At 43.6% G+C, this 12,398-nt stretch overlaps 2 long non-coding RNA genes across 3 annotated transcripts in view; one reads left to right on the top strand and one right to left on the bottom strand.

Annotated features, from left to right (window-relative positions):
• Positions 1-11,238, bottom strand: part of LOC307209137 — a 46,427-nt gene extending 35,189 nt beyond the window's left edge. Inside the window, exons 1-2 of the long non-coding RNA XR_013835327.1 lie at positions 10,687-11,238; positions 4,662-6,391 (exon numbers count right to left, since the gene is read on the bottom strand). This is a non-coding gene — a long non-coding RNA (uncharacterized lncRNA). The remainder of the gene's footprint in view (positions 1-4,661; positions 6,392-10,686) is intronic.
• Positions 3,177-8,554, top strand: LOC307209213. Of its 2 annotated transcripts, none has more exons than XR_013835429.1 (3): positions 3,177-3,390; positions 4,926-5,015; positions 7,976-8,554. It is a non-coding gene; the product is annotated as an uncharacterized lncRNA (long non-coding RNA). The 2 variants fall into 2 exon arrangements; XR_013835430.1 differs by having other exon boundaries at positions 3,177-3,455.
• Positions 11,239-12,398: the final 1,160 nt, after the last annotated feature.

The following is a 12,398-nucleotide window of genomic DNA, read 5'->3' as shown; positions in this document are numbered from 1 at the left end:
TCCATGGACAGCTGTGAGTTCAAAATGATTCCCAGGTACCCCTTCAGGACCAGAGAATCCCCCAAACCTACTCATCACCTGTCCCAGTTATTCCTCAGACAGTAAAAAATTCCAGAAATACCTCTCCAAACTGGATGAATGGGCAACAAAATGGCAAATGCTGTCCGATACAAGTATAAATTGATGCACTTTGAGGCAACATTTTATTAATTCTCATATCAATTTCCAGAGGAATAGCAGTATTAGTCTTTTGCAGCAAAAACAACAAAGCCTTGCATTCACATATAGACTGATATGCTTTGAACTGACCATGACTAACCAGTGAAGTGATATTGTTCTCATGATATCTCAATGAAAATGCCAATTCACATGTTCTGTGGCAATAAAGGTGGCAAATTCCATGCTAGGGATTTTGAGACAAAAGACTGAAAATACAATTGCCAGTATCATAATACTTCTATGTTGCAGTCACTTCTGGAATAGTGTATGAATCATAGAATCATAGAGTTGGAAGAGACCACAAGGGCCATCGAGTCCAACCCCCTGCCAAGCAGTAAACACCATCAGAGCACTCCTGACATATGGTTGTCAAGCCTCTGCTTAAAGACCTCCAAAGAAGGAGACTCCACCACACTCCTTGGCAGCAAATTCCACTGTCAAACAGCTCTTACTGTCAGGAAGTTCTTCCTAATGTTTAGGTGGAATCTTCTTTCTTGTAGTTTGGATCCATTGCTCTGTGTCCGCTTCTCTGGAGCAGCAGAAAACAACCTTTCTCCCTCCTCTATGTGACATCCTTTTATATATTTGAACCCATCTCAAAAAGAGCACTGTACAGCAATAAAAGAAGCAACTAAGAAATATGAAGGGATTGAAGTACCTTCCCTACAAGGAAAGTTGAAGGGGGCACAGGAACACAATAAAGGTTTATAAAATGATGCATGGTATAGAGGAAGATAGGCTTTCCCCCCTCTATAACCCTTAACACTAGAACTCCTCGCAACAGACTTACTCCACTAAAAGTTATCTAATAAAATTTGACTAGCAGACAAAAGCAACAGGTGATGGCTGCAGGCGCATATTACTTTAAATAGGATTAAAGAAATGAATAGAGAGCAAGGCTTACCATGATAGCCAAATGGAACCTATCTGTTTAGAGAGTATTGTTCTGCATAATAGTTGTTTATTTGCTGTATTTGTATTGCCATCCAATACAATACAAAAATGAAAATAACAAATTTTTCTCTAGGTAGCTGTCAATAAAAGGATGGGCCATTAGCCATGGCCATTCATTTCAATGGGTCTACTCTGAGTAAAGATTGGTTGACTACAAACCTTTTTAACAAAATCTCTTATCCCAAAATCTCATGGAGCCATAAAAAATGTTAAAGTTAAAAGGCCTGAGAAAATATATTCAAGGACACAAACACACACAAAATCCAGAGCATCGGTTCCAGCCTCTCCAGGAAGTGCATTCCATGACTGCTGGGTTCTACAAGCTACCCAGCACACTTCGCTTGGCAGAGGCATTCTGTGAAGATTTGGGGGTTGAAGTAGGTGTATGTGGAAGGATATGTAATCCTTCAGGTAACCTGGTACCTGTACTAGGTTAAAAAAACATGACTTTGAATTGGTCCCAACAATAAACTGGAAGCCAGTGCTAATAGCAAAGTACCAGCATGATGTGATCATATCACTAAGTGTTTTTTTGCACAAGCTGACGTTTACAGACCATTTTCAAAAGGTGCGTTCCATGCACCACAATGCATTACAGTAATCCATCTGGGTATAGATAACTGTTGCAAGGCTATCTCTGTCCAGATAAGAAGTTGCAGTTGACTTCTTTGCATAAGCTGGGTCCCACCCCCATACTGTTATTTTTCATGCTGCCATTATAGAACAAGGGAGGTGTTCATGGTGAGTTCCGGCACCTATCTTCCGGTAAAAATAGCACTGCCCCCCTAAAAAAAAAAAGGAAAGGAAGTACAGGCTTGGAAAATTCCCTTCGCGGTCTGGAAAGGATGACATGCGAGACAGCGCCAATTCGGCTGTGGGCGAAAAGGGAGCTGGAAACCCTGGGAAAGAAAAAGGGAAAGGGCTCTGGAAAGAACCGCCACAGGGTGCGCCAAACCCGGGGAGACACAGACAGGCCCGGCAGCCAGACACGCATGGGAGGGAGGGCAGGTCAGTAAGGAACGGGCAAGAAATACGGAGGGGAAAACGTGGAGCAACCACCTTCAAGGGAGACGGCGCAAAGGGCCAGCGTGGCGAGAGGGCGTTCTGACACAACCACGTTTGTAAAACTAATGAATTCAGAGAAGCGTCTGCAAAACACAAACAGGGACCAGTGCTTCCTTGCAATACAGTACAGGAAAAATGGACCTACCGGGGGCGGGGGTTGGAAGCAGCTTAAAATGCCGCCGGTACGCAGTGCTTTCCCCCCTCTCCCTATTTGGCACATCATTTTCATGAAGCGTTTTCCTGCCCCGGTTTCTGTCGGCGAGGGGATGGAAGAAAGGAAGAAAAAGAACGAGGTGCCTTCGTTTTCCCCCTCAGCCAGGGAACACAACAACGGAGACTGGAGGTGGGGAGATCATTTTGACGAGGGAAAGGCCATGAGGCAGATTTGTCAGGCGCGCGCACAGACTTTACACAGTGAGGCACCCCACGCGGGTTTTCCGCACCGTCCTAACGTGCAGCTTTGGCCCTTAAAGGAAAGGCGAATGCAGCCGCCGAGGCAGCCTCTCCCTCCCGGCGCCCTCCTCGGGAGTCCGCGTCAGCCCCACAAGGACCCCGCCTTGCCCCGTGAGCAGCAGAACTTCGACCACGGCCACATACAACACACACAGAGACAGCACCCGAGTGAGGGCGGGACCTGGACGGGGGATTAGGAGGAGGAAGCACGAGGCGGTCATGCAGCCGCCTCAGCCCTCGAGGCCGTTGCTAGGCTAGGCTGGCTGAGGCCAGCTAGGCCAAGAGGGAGGGGGGAAGCGCGCCCTGGGCACGCCCCGAGCACGTTCTCCTCCTCGTGGGCTCGCGCGCCGCGGCCCCGCCCCCCTCACGCGGCTCCACACGCTGGCGGGAGGCACCAACGGCCGCAGGGAGGAGGAGAGCGCACGGGAGGGACGGTTAAGGGAGGGGCTGCTGGCCCGAGGACTCCTGCGAGCGACGCGGAGCCAATGAGAAGCCGCGCTCCCTTCTCCCTCGCTCGCTCCTCTCAACGCCCCGCCCACCGGCCGCTTCGTTAACTAAGTATCTGCGCCTTGTCTCCTGTTGGCAATAAAAATATATAAAGACGTTTACCACACGATAAGGGTCGGGACGGATCTGTCCCTCCCCCCCCCCCCCCGTCGTAAAATTTCAGCCCGTGCTTCGCATATGTTACAATGTGTAGTAGGGTTGTCAAGGCAAACCTTTTTTTTAATCGTTATCATTATTATGAATAATAGCAATGACAGGTGCGACGCTGCTTTCATTTCACTTTCAATTTGTACGGTATACCGCCTTTCTGTATTGCTGCACAGAAGGTGGCTTACAAGCTGTAGGAACAAGATCATGCAGTTTACAACAGTCTGAGCCAATTAAGCAGACAAACAAAAGTCATAATGAAAGATGACTTGTAATGTGTTTCAGAAGAAGGTTCTAGCAGCCTAAACAAGGATGCATTGAATCTTCACAGAATGCGTTTTCATAGTCCGCACCTCCTCTTTGGGCTACCCTTTATGATTACTTTTTTTGGTGTATAAGAACATATGGAACCTGAAGTTTGGATATACACATCTCAACTCCAGAATGCAAGAGATGTGCAGATTGCACCTGCTGAAATTCTTCCCGACAGCTGTGGTACAGTAGCAACATCCTCTTTTGAATCTGGCCTCTTGGCAAAAGCGGAGCATGAAGATGATTTTCCCTAATCCCTCTCCCACAAGCAACACTTGCTGAAAACCCCTCCTTTGTGCAACTGTTGAAAATGCAAGAGCCCTGTCCTCCTTTTCCCACCACCAGGCAAATTTAACTCCTTGCTAATAGCTAAGGGCAGGCATAGGCAAATTCGGCACTCCAGATGTTTTGGGACTACAATTCCCATCATCCCTGTCCACTGGTCCTGTTAGCTAGGGATCATGGGAGTTGTAGTCCCAAAACATCTGGAGGGCCGAGTTTGCCTATGCCTGGCTAAGGGCATCTGGCTGGCTACTGCTGGAAATAGAAAGTAGATTAGAGGCATATCTGGTCTGATGCAGCAAGGCCACTCTTAGGTTCCTGAGGCAATGATGAATGTCCATGTGACAAAGACACATACACACAACGCACGTGCATCTCGACCCATATACCTGCAAACTGATGCACTGTCAGACTGTATCTCATAGTAAGCCAAATAATGCTTCCTTTACTTAACTGATTGGGGTGTGTGTTTAAAAAAATATTAGGACACAGAAAAAAGAAATGTGAAAAAGCAAACATCTCCTTGTCGGCAGTGATCCCTCCCCCACAACTGTCAGTAGATATTTATGTAAAACCCTCTGGGGGACAACTCCTCCATGGGAGGGGGGTAATTGGAGACATAGTCTGAATTTCATGGTGGCAAATGATGGCCGTTTGACAGAAAGATTAATAGCCACAATGTGGCTCTGGCTGGCTGCAAAACGTGTGTTATTTATAGTCACCTCACACTGTTTTTCTCAGCAGTAATCTGGCTCCCTCACGATAAAGCACTCGGTCTTTCAGCTTGGAGCCTGTCCCCTTTGGGAAAAGGTTATTGGGGGAGGAAAAACATACAGTGCTCATTATTTTATCATTTTGTGCTGGTGACTACAATTGCAACCAAAGATATGTAGCAATAGATTTGCATTGAGTGTTGCCCTGGCAGCAGTATATTCTAAAGATAATTTGTTCAGTGCACTAAGGAAAAAGTATATTTGGTGTTTCAGTTAAGAGGAGCCAGAAAATATTTGAAGTATTATACTTAAGTCACAGACTACTGAACCAGGATGTTCTATTGGAAATTAATATTTTGTGAGGTAAGATTAAGAGAAATTCACTGTTAGTCTAAACTACCAATAAATTTCAATGTATATTTTGCAGGATCGCTGGTGTCAATGTTTCTGATCACATCTCAGTTTATATAATATACTTCCTGCCTAGTCGAGTTTTCTTGGTAAGATGGAAATTAACTGAGGAAAGAAGTGGGAATGACTGAGAGGAAACTGAAATAGCAGCGAGCCTTGTAACTAACCAGTGCTTTTTCTGGGGGGACACAGGGGTACGCATACCCCTAAACATTTTGTGAATCTAAGTTTGGCCTCATTGAGGGGCAGTATTTTAATATGAGTAGGAAAATGAGAGTACTCCTAAACATTTTTTAGCAAAAAAGCACTGTAACTAACTATAACCAACACTTATTAATGTATTTGCTCATGAATCCATACAACACTAGGAAAATTAGGACAAACTGCCCCTCCCGTATGACAGAGTCCACAGAAACATTGCCAAGATTTTATTGCACACTAGCTTAGATTTCTAACTTGACCAAACTTAACTTGATCTAACAGGGCAGCTAATAATATAACAAATCAGGGCTGCTCACAAGGCTTGTTCAGCGGGTACATATTGATTGGGGCCCAGGCTCTTAGCTTTCCTTTTAAAAGAAAGTAAATAAATTGGCAGTACAAAGAAAGTTAGGAAGCAAAATGTGGAGGCAACTTTCCAAAGCATCAGCAGGCATCAAAGCATCTGGAGGGGGGCCTCTAGAGCAGCAGAAAAAATAGGAGAAGCTGTTTGTTTTGCTCCTAGCTTGACACTGGACAGATGAGAGTCCTCCATGTACACATTATTTCATTTATTCCCCACGTTTGCTGCCTTTACAGTATAAAAAACAATTGGCTGGCAATTGTTTTACTCAGAAGTAAATGAGGCCTCCTTCCTACTGAAAAGAAATTGTGACTTTGAAAGTTGCCACCACCACCATTTTTCATGTCTCACACACAGCTACCACTGACCTGATTGCCATCACTGGGCTGTTATTTATAGTTATTGTTATACAGGAAGTATAAAACAAAAATAAAAAATGACTCAGCAAATACAACCATAAAAGCATCAAACACTTTATAGTTGTAACAAGTTAAAAATTCATATAGACTGTACTTCAACACAATGCTACTTTTTTGTTTATCAAGATTGGCAAAATGGGAAGGGGACTGCACGTGGTTAGATGGCTGGTTGTTGTTGTTGATTTGTGTCTCATTTTTCCTCCCAGAGGCTGTGTACAGTGTTTTCTCCTCTCCCCTTTTAATCTTCACTACGTTTCTGTGGGGTAGGCTAGGCTTGGAGTTGGTAGTTCAGACACCAAAGCTGTGAAACTGCACATATTTAGAGTCCTTTTTGTGTGTTGGCATCCCTGAAACCAATAAAATAAATTGTCCACTAAATATAGATGATATTTTGAATTAACCTTATCCTATATCTTCTTAATTACAACTCAAATGTCTTGACAGTGCTTCAGTAAAGAGAGAGAGAGATTTGGTAATTTGTGTACAGGCTTAACTCAGAGGAGGAATAATAAAGATGCTATCAGTCTTGCATACATTTTTATTTCACTTCTATCTTCCCTTTTACTTGAACACTTACGGTCATTAAAATTCTGAAACCCTAAATTTTGTATTCAAAATTTAGCATGCAAATAGATGTCACATGCAAATTTAGTTACTGGTTGACCTTTCATAATTAAATGTACATGGACTCATTTGGTAATTTACAATATTTTAAGACCTTGATCAGAATATTAAAAGTCATACCACAAGGAAAGGATATCAGTATTAAAAGCTTGTGCAAGAGTAACAGATTCTTCAGTGTTGAAATGAGTGTTAGAGGCATTTGTTTGAAAGGTAAACATCCTTCCCAAGAGCATCATGGAGCTGATCGTTCCCACTTGGAGACCATCTGCACAGGGCAACTCAGAGAGCAGTGCTGGTGCATCCTTTATAAATTAAAAGGAAAAAAAGTCAGTTGTATTTTTGAACCATCAGCCATCCCCTCTCCTCCATAATTTATCGTTTTCATGATAGCCCTTTTTGCTTGTCTTCACCTCAGTACTTATCTAACAACAGGCAGTGATTATCTCAGGGGCAGCTTCCTTTTCTTCTGACATCCTTTAATTAAACTATAACCCTTGCTGAGCATAGACTAGAAAAATATTGGAAGAAAAATATCTCACCAAAGTCTCATTAGACCACTATTATTTATGAAACTGCAACTGCTCTGTAGAGAAGTAGCTGAGGGGAAGCTTTAATGATATCTCTATAAATTTACCCTTGAGCTTGACACACTTTGCTGCACCTTTTTATGGTCTGATTCTAGCAGCTAGTGCTTGGCAAGTAATGGTTTATGGTATGGCTAGTTACAACAACAGAACAAAATAATAATAATAATAATAATAATAATAATAATAATAATAATAATAATAATGATGATGATGATGATGAGTTGTGGCACAGCACTCACACCACAAGTCATACAAGGATGTCATAGTGACAAGAAGCACTGTCGGAAGTATTGACGTATTGATAAAAGCTATCATTGCCATGTGCCCTGGTAAAGCTTCCAGGATGTAACATTCTTCTGCAAGACTGCTGGATAACAAAATTGGGCACAGCGCTGTTAGACATTCCACACCTTCAGCTCTGGTCTTTTATTAATACTCACTGTTTTGTGGCAGCCAATGACAGAGGAAACAATGTAGACTGGCACAACAATCACCCATTTACCTGGGAATAAACTTCCATTGGATTAAATAAGATTTCTGCGTAGACAAAGTTCCACTGAGTGTCTTTAGTTCTTCTTTGATAAACACATTGCAAAGAAAAATCCCGGAATTTCTGTTACTTGGATTGTAAATGTTCTAAGAGGTTATTACAGCAAGCCTTCCGTTTCTATAGAAATGTGGGCGCAGTAGACAAAAAAAAAATGCACATTTTTTTCCCAGGGTAAGGCATGCAAATACCACAGGATGCACAAGATGAGCAGGAAGGTTATTTTGCTACTGACATCTGCAAAGGGACTTTATAACATTTAGAAAGTGCCTTGAGTTTCAAAGTTCCATAGATTTTATTTGCTTCTGTGTCTTGAACTAGTTTCTCCTGCTTGCTTTAGCATCACATAGACTTATCTAATTTCTCCATATGCTGATTAAATTATACAAGGAATAAATCAATGTCCCGTGAAATGTATGTAATGAAACAGATAATTTGTGCATTTCAACCTCTTCTCTCACTCCTACACATGACTTTGCATGTGAATGTTTAAGGCCTATGGTGGTTTTTCCCACCCTACTACTGCAATTAATCACATTACATAACTAACCCACTGCTATTTTTAATTATTTTTCTCTTTTAATACATTTTGACTGGCATAAAGGGTCTTTCTTGAAATGAATGTTCCAGCATACTTATGGGCAAGGAAGAGGATGCAAAAACACCATCTTCCTTTCTAGCAGTGTGTGCTTAAGAAATACAACACATACAGTGGGTTATGTAACATCACACAATCATTTCTGAGTCATGCACACACTTACCTCACAATGGACCTGGCTAAAATTAGACTCCCATTCTTAAGAATCAGAAGTTTTCCCCTTCTCCTCCATTGCTGTTTAAATATAGCAGATTTAAAGAATAATCCTATGCATGTCAACTCGGAAGCAAATCCCATTGAGTTCACTGGGGCTTGCTCCTAGATAAGCGGTATAGGATTGTAGCCTAAACCAATTTGATTTGCTGTATTTACATATGCATGTGTGTATGTCTTGCTATAGACATAAAAATGTAGGTGTCATCACATTCTGCCATTTGCATGGCCAATAGGAGGCCACGGCAACTGCAGCATGAGGAATAGTAGGCAGGCCCAGGCAAACTGTTTAACGGAGGGGGAGCGCCTCCTGCCTCCATCAAATGTGTGTGCAGCAAGGTGGCATATGTTGAGGGGGTGGATGAGGTGTAAAGGGGGATGATTTGGTTAGGTGGAGGGAAAGGATAAAGGCATAGGTGGCATTGGTGAGCAGGAACAGCAGCATACTGTATTCTCCAACATTTCTCAGGTGAAAAGAGGGACATTTCTCACTTCCCCCAGATGATCCTCCTCAACCCCCCATTTCTTTTTTTATTTTATTTTTTATTGGCTTAAGAAAATTATACAGACAGCAAAATGAAGAAGCCTAAATTAACATTGCATTCTACTGATAAGAAATAATTATTACAATAATGAAAATACTAAAAATACATTTACTTCCCCTTTTGAACTTTTATTCTGGTTACAATATATTACTATTCTATAAGAATCTATTATATCCTTTGCTGTCCCATATATTATTTTATTTCCCAAATTCAACCTAACCCTCCCCTCCTCCCCACTGCTTCCCTTCACCTGTGTGAGATCTTCCCATCATAATATTTTTTTTCTAGTTGCTTTAATAAAATAGAATAACATGAAAACTGTTAAATTATAATTACTTCTTTTGTCCTTACACGCTCAACCCCCCATTTCTGTGTGTCCCCCCCCCCCGAGCATTTCCTATTAGAAGAATGGCAAGTGCCACCACCACTTCACCAATAGAACACAGCACACACACCCTCCACCATTCTGATAAAACCCCTTAATCCCAAATTTATTTTATTCTTTGGTAGATTTACAAAAAGAAAATAACACACCCCAATAAATAAATATTAGAAAAGGGGAAGATTAGATGCGGGTGCACAAAGTATTGCGCTCTGCTCTGTTCCTCCTTTCTTCCTACCCAGTGCTACCCTACCCTCTGTCTGCCCCTCAGAGCCAGCGCCTCACCCGGGGCTGGGCCCCAGTGGAGGCAACCTGGCCTCCTCCTTGCCCGCTCTCCAGCAGCCACTACGAGCCGCCCAAGGAAGGAGGTCAGCAGCAGTGGCCATGGAGAGGCTATGGGATGCTCCCACTCAGCCACCACCACTCGAGACAAGCACCGGCTCATCCTGCTGCCAAGCTTCATGGCAGCAGCACTGGCAGGGGAAATAGGAACGTTCTGTGCTCAAATCAGAAGCTGGGATGGCTTTCATAATTCTGCATCTGGAAAATCAGGACATTTGCAGGGTATGCAGCAGCCCCTAGAATATGCACAATTTTTTTTAACTGCAAACATACCTGGCTTTCCTAAATTAAAACTGGAGGATAGCTTTTGGCCATGTATGGTTGAAGGCATTCTGATTTTGTGTTAAATTTAGATCATATTATATGTGGAAGAATTGTGGTCATAACAGTTTATAGTACCCTGAGGTCAGCAATTGGAACCAGGGAGATGTGTGGCATTAATTTAAAAGCACTATGCCACCCCCACCCCCAGCATATAGAAACAAAGAACTTGGGTTCAGCGCTGTCATTCAGTCACAATCCTCAGCCCTATTGCGCAGGAGGGGAAGATTTCAAGTGGGTAGGGAGAGGAAAAAGGTCATCTGCAAGTGCTAAAAAGTACTGCAAGGCTCCCTGTTCCAGACTGGTTGGAGCCCTACGTAGGAACACTCCTGTTGGAGGCTGGGGATGCACTGTAACATTTAGTTACAGGTTCCCACTTCTTCAAAAGAATGACCGTGTCTTCTGCCCATCTATACTGTTTTCCCTTCCCTAACTTTTAGCCCATGATCTAGCACAAGATAGTCACAGGACTATGAGACGTACCGTCGTTTAGTTGCAACAAACTGCCTTCCTTATTCATCCATCGAAGCCAAATGTTTTCACCGTTCATGAGGGATTTTCATACACCTTAGTGCTGTTAACTGAATGCAGTAGGTTACAACAAAGCTATGAAGAGTTGTGAGGTTGCGTTAGCAGATTCTGAAGGATAGGAAAGGAGAACAAAGCTACCTTTGAGGTTATGCTGCATATTGCTTTAAGAGATTGGGAGAGAGGCAGCTGGCTCTATTCCACACTATGTCCAGCTGTATGTATTGGAAGGTTCTGGGGATCATCAGCTGATGTTTTTGTTGTGTGCAGTTAAAGCAGCATGACCAGAGGTCAGTTCTTAGCTGGCTAAATGGATTTGCTAAACTTAACTGTGAATAGACTTCTTATTACACTAAAAGAGACTGAGCAGGAGAGCAGGGAAAGCTTTGCAGGGTTACAGCTTGATGAGGAAAGGTTCATCGGTATTTATTAGGTATACATTTCCTTAGAGAAGATATTTGCCTTTAATCTATGTTGGGGCACTTTATGAAATATCAGTGTCACACAGACACAAATGTATCTTAATGCTGTTGGCACAATAAACTAGAATAGGGCCGGGGAGTCTGTGATGCCAGGGGCAAACGAAGGCTAACCAACAGTTGCACACGCGTTGCACCGCTACGTACGACGCATGTGTGGCGTTGCTATGTACAGCACGTGTGTGACACCATGCATGCATTGTACGCAGCGGTTTGCCGCCGCCGTCCGAGCACTGTACGGACAGTGGTGGGATCCTCTGCTCGTGGCTGCAGTGGCAGCGGAGGGATCCTCTGCTTGCAGCTGTAGTGGCGATGGAGAGATCCCACCACTGTCTGTACGGTGCTCAGGCGGTGCTGGCGGCAAACTGTTATGTACAGTGCATGTGCGGTGTCGCTATGTACAGTGCATATGTGCGACACCACGCATGCGTTGTATGTAGTGGTTTGCCGCCGGCGCCACTTGAACACTGTACGGACGGTGGCAGGATCCTGTACTTGCGGCTGCAGCCTTGAATGGAGGATCCTCCACATGCAGCTGCGGTGGCGCGTGGGCTGCTTACACCGCCGCGTCCAAGCCGAGCACGCCATGGGGTGCCTTCTTGTTACCCCTCCAGACATGGCACCCAGGGTGCACTGCCCCCCTCCGTCCCCTTGCGACGCCACTGTGTAATGCTGCAGGTGTTGTTGGACTTCAGTTCCTGTCATCTCTGACCATTGATCATGCTGGCAGGGACTGATGGGAGCTGTAGCCCAGCAACATCTGGAGGGCCACAGGTTCACTACCTCTGAACTAGAGTAAACATTTCTAAGGAGAAGATTGAAGTATTGCAGTAACAGCCCTTCAGGAACTGATTACATACAACATTGCAATGCATCAGCCTCCGGTGATCAATGGAAAGTCCCAGGACAAAGTCTGAGGGATTTTTTCTTCATAACGTTTCAAGTCTAACCAGCATGAGACAAAAAGCAACTAGTTATGTTTCATCACTGTGCCACTGCCACAAACAAACATAATTCAAGGAAATAAATGGTGACTATGCTCTTATGCAACCCTGAAAATCACTACATTTTTAGGATTACTCTTCTCTGGTACAGCTGTGGAGTCATACATTCTCACACTGCTAATATATTAAAATCAGTAAAAATGTGTTCTGTAGCTCTTATAGTCTGATTTGGTTAAATAGACAA

Source organism: Podarcis cretensis, assembly GCF_951804945.1.
Source record: "Podarcis cretensis genome assembly, chromosome: 2".
Taxonomy (NCBI): Eukaryota; Metazoa; Chordata; class Lepidosauria; order Squamata; family Lacertidae; genus Podarcis; species Podarcis cretensis.
This window is presented reverse-complemented; position numbering and strand designations above follow the sequence as displayed.